We start from the raw sequence: 4,882 nt of genomic DNA, 5'->3' as shown, positions 1-4,882 counted from the left end.
TTAGGTTTATTGTTTTTGCTGGTATGAAAAGTGCTATACAAATGAAGTCAGACTGATTGATTTGGCACTAACAGCTGCCATTGTTAGTTTATTCAGTGCACCGAATGTTTGTCCGAGTTTTATCAGCAGCTTGCTATCAGTGAAACATATCTCAGCACTTAATAAAGAGGGTCAAACAAGCTATCTGATTCAAAATCAATAAACCAAATATATAGGTGTGTGTGACTATGACACACCAGGTTGTGAAAAAAAAAAGATGTGTCACCTCTTTGTCCACGTGGAAGAATATAAACCAGACAGACTTTATTCTCCAACTAGGCCATGGTGTTACTGACTTGAGGTCACTTTTAGTTATGTTAAATGGAGTGAGGATAAACACCGGTGCTACGTTCAGCTGTGTGCTACATTTTCCACATCATCACATCAGATACATAAAGCTGGAAACGGTTCAGTAGTCAGCATGTCAGTGTGTGAGCTACCAAGTCAGCAGATACAGCGCCTCAAAGTAGTTCAGCCTGGGGCTGAACACCACACACAAAGCCGAGCTGTTTGATCACAGGCTGAAGGGGGTCATTGTTTCTAATTTCATCCCATTGCTGTCTTACACACAGACGATACCTATGTTGCAGGGTGCACGGTGCATTCTGGGATTCACACAGCTTGTGTCGAATCTGTTTTTGTTCCTCTGTAAAGCAGGAATACAAAGAGACTTGCTTTGCTTGAGGGCCACCAAAATGACAGGAGGCCAGGGGCCAATCACAGCATTCCCATAGGATTTTAGGACATTTTTCTACGATTTTAGAATGTTTTTAAAATTTCAGGATGTTTCTAGGATTGCAAGGCATTTCTAGGATTTTAGGACATTTCTAGGATTATAGCACATTTCTCGGATTTTAGTACATTTATGACATGCGTCTCAGATTTTAGGTCATTTCTAGGATTTCAGGATGTTTCTAGGATTTTAGGACATTACTAAGATTTCAGGATGTTTGCAGGATTTTAGGACCTCTCTAGGGTTCTGGCACATTTCTCAGACTTAAGGAAATTTATTGAATTCTAGCAGGATTCTCAGATTTTTAGATGTTTCTAGGATTTTTTTTTTTTTTTTTACATGTGTAGGAATTACAGCATTTCTAGGGTTTTATTACATTAGGGGCTTAGCTAGGACCCCTGTCGAGGGGTGCGGGGGATCCTCCACTGGCACTTTTTTTGATAAACAAACTCTACTTTGATGCTGTTTTATGCACTGTGGTGCCTTATGTATACTTAAAGTACAAAAATAATTCCCAGTGTGAGTCACTTTATTTTTATTGTGAATTTGAAAATAGTTGGGGGTGTTTGGGCAGCACCCTATAGGGGACCAGATCTGGCCCGTGGGCCGTAAGTTGAGTATCTGTATCTGCTGTAAAGTCCCACTGTTTGCAGTGTCTGCAGGTCTGTTCCACCAGGAGAAGAATCAATAATGTAATCAATAATGTAAGGATACTATGACACATAACACATAACCTAATCACAAAGATGTGGCTAGTTCACAATCATGTGGCCTTGATGGTCACAGAAACACTGATTTTTCACTGTAAACTCACATCTATGTGTGTGCAGTCGATATAAACAGAATAGTTACCAGCTCTCCGGCTCTCCGACAGGGAGCACGGCGTTAAGGTCCAAAATATCAACCTCATCCAAAACAGTTGTGGCTCCAGCGGCGTCGCTGTCCTCCCCGGCGGCGTCAGGAGACACCGAGCTCGGCTGAAAATAGGCGAACGGCTCCTCCGGTGAACCTCGGACTCCGAGGGGGCAAGGATGCGACTGTGTCGGACTCGAAATGCCATATTTAGCGGAGAAATTGTCCCCCGGACACGAAGCACCGACGTGCAGACACGACAACGAGGTCTGGAGATGAGGGCCGACGGAGCAATTGTTTACAGCGTTCGCTCTCGTCCGCAATTGTTCGTTTTGCTTCTCCAATTTTCGGACTAATTCCTGCAGCTTTAACACCTCCAGCTCCGCGTTGGTGATTTTATTGTTGCCATTGACGTCTGCCATCATCTGGGGGTTCAACACCTCTGCTTCCATTTGGTAAAAAGCACATTGAGAGGCGCAGAAAAGCACGGCCTGCCTGCAGAGGGTCCTATTCAATTCAGAGAGGGTGTCCAGATTCCCCCGTTTAAAGCTACTACGACACACACATACACACACTCTCTCACACACACACATGCACACACACACACACACACACACTGATGCTGCTGCTACTGGGATGATTGCACAGCCTCCATCTCATTGGTCAACAGCTTGGAGTTCAACTCCCATCACACCACCACTGAGGAAGTATTTATCATGGACACACATGCAGAGCATACAAAGAGAATATGTATCTCTTTGAGTTTGCACGTTTTACATGTATTATGTTTATATTTTTACAGTGGATATGATCAGTAAAATTTTCTATAATAACAATAATAATTATAAACCCAACAAAAACAATATTATTATTAATAATAATAATCAAATATCATATTTGAAAAAAGTTTTACACATAGGCCCATAAGAACAAACATGACATACACAAAACACCTAGGCCTATTTTTTTTTTTTTTTTTTTTGCAGGGTGCCAGAGTCAGTGGTTAAAATGAGATTAACAGACTTTCACATTTTGTTCTACAGCATAAAATACTTAAGTAAATATCCCACACATGATCTTTGGAGCTGTCAGTTAGTCTTAATAGATGAGCTTGTTAATTAGTGTCTAAATAGCTACAGACTTGCTTAACGATGTGTTAGCTGTTGCTGTCTGTGGGAAAATGTCTCATTGTAGCAAACCAGTGATGGTTATTGAGAAGAACTAAAGAACATTTAAAAAAAATAATTAAAAAAATTGAAAGATAATAGAAGACAAAATAAAAAAGCTAGCCAAAATTTTCTATAGAAAAATTCTAACTACGACTATAATTACTATCACCATAATATCATATTGTAAATAATGTCACAGAAAATTTAAAGAATCTGTAGAAGCACTTAAAGAACATCACAACATAAACTTTGATCCTCTGCAGGCTGATGAAGGCGAACTTTCTGCAGCTTCAGTCTCATCTTCTTTCTCTCTCTGCTTCGGACAAGTCATCGGTGCCACAGATGGTCCAGTGCTTAAGGACGGCGACCACCAATGTAGAGGCAGCTTTAATGCCGGTTAATACCCAACCTGAGGTATGTCACACAGGAGTGCATGTGATGAGTGAATGTGGGAGTCAAATTTCAAACCTTGTTTATGTTTCGCATAAGTTTACGAATTTCAACTTTTAAATTTCTGAATTACAAACATGGACCACCGCAGGAGGTCCACGTTGAAAATTCAGGGAGTACATGTGAGCCCTGGAATAGAATAGAACCTTAAATATTTCTACATACATTTCCTACATATACATTTTGACATCTGAATGGTTTCTGTCGCTAAAAATCAGTATTCATAGTAAACATACCCCAGATTGCTTCTTCATAGGTATTATAGAGTAAAGCATGATACAAACAAAGAGCAGGGCACCTTAAAACCAAAAGAATTGACAAGTTTGGTGTTTAAGATATGTTGATTGCCTTTATTGCACACAGAAAAAGCCCCCGGCCCTAAGTCGTAATTGTTGTTTTTATATTAATATCTCCATTTCACGTTACACACAAGAATCCCCCTAAAAGGCTGCAAACTTAAGAGAATATCAGATGTGCTAACTTAGTTATATGAAAAGAGGTGGATACAGAGAGCAAAGCATGATGTCAACAAAACCATTACAGCTAACTGCAACAGTGTGTGCAGAGAAAACAGTTATAATGCAATGTTTGTCAAAACACCCAGAATGTTAGCTCATAAAAACACAAGTAAAGGAGAACCCATGTCACCTAAAACTTATCAAAAACCACAATCCATTTGATTTTGAATCACTTGTCGTCTTCAGTGAAGGCTCTGGAGAAACTCAGCGTCGCCATCTCTCTGTGGGGGAGAAAAAATTTTAATTTAATTAAATTTAATTCAAGGTGTTTTTCAGCAAATAAAATACAACAAATACATATTTGTGATTTGTGAAGATCAAACATTTGACTTTTTAAAAATTTTTTTTTTTTTTACCTCTGATGCCCTCAAAGCAGTTCTCGCAGTGGACCGCCTGTTTGTAGATCCACAGGCTGTCTCCAGCTTTCATATTACCCAGAGTGCTGTGACACACCTGACACTGCCAAAACACGAGGAAAGAGATAAATGCTGAGCAGTCAGCTGCAAACTTAATGATAACATCCTGTTGCCTGTGTTACATGTTAGGGGTTAGTTACATTTACTCCAGCCTTACGCTTAAGTATATTTTTCAAAATCATTTACTTCATTACTTCCATTTCATTCAGATTTATATTCCACTTCCATACATTTCAGGGGGGAAATTTTGTGCCTCTCACCCCACAACATTTATCTGACAGCTGCATTACTTTGCAAATTAAAGACTGAACACACACACACACACACACACACACACACACACACACAGGTGTTTTAAATTACACTGGCTGATTAGATGTCTTGCTAGCTGTAATTTGGGTAATTTGCAGGGAATGATCTTAAACTTTTTCACATGTCATAGTAGAAAAAGCTGAGGTGTAAATATTAAAATGAATGATGTTAGAGTATGGAGTGATAGATTGTTTTTACATAGGATAAATACTGACTTTAACCCTTGAACAACTACTACACTAACTACATTATTTTTCTTGTGCTGCGTTCAGGCACATTTAACAAGCTATTAAACCTTTGATACCTGAAAAAATGGTTAAATTTCTTTCCAAAGTATGGGAAAAATAATAATAAGCAACTTCACAAGAAATGGCCTGGAATTACAAAATAATA

General features: G+C 39.1%; 1 long non-coding RNA gene across 1 annotated transcript; it reads right to left on the bottom strand.

Annotated features, from left to right (window-relative positions):
• Positions 1-3,565: 3,565 nt before the first annotated feature.
• On the bottom strand, positions 3,566-4,854 carry LOC121940296. Its single transcript, XR_006105604.1, has 2 exons — positions 4,118-4,854; positions 3,566-3,982 (listed from the first exon to the last, which is right to left on the bottom strand). It is a non-coding gene; the product is annotated as an uncharacterized LOC121940296 (long non-coding RNA).
• Between the last annotated feature and the right edge of the window lie 28 nt (positions 4,855-4,882).

The sequence above is a fragment of the Plectropomus leopardus genome, unplaced genomic scaffold (assembly GCF_008729295.1).
Source record: "Plectropomus leopardus isolate mb unplaced genomic scaffold, YSFRI_Pleo_2.0 unplaced_scaffold8285, whole genome shotgun sequence".
Classification (NCBI taxonomy): Eukaryota; Metazoa; Chordata; class Actinopteri; order Perciformes; family Serranidae; genus Plectropomus; species Plectropomus leopardus.
The sequence above is the reverse complement of the archived record's forward strand: the minus strand, read 5'-3'. Positions and strand labels throughout refer to the sequence as shown.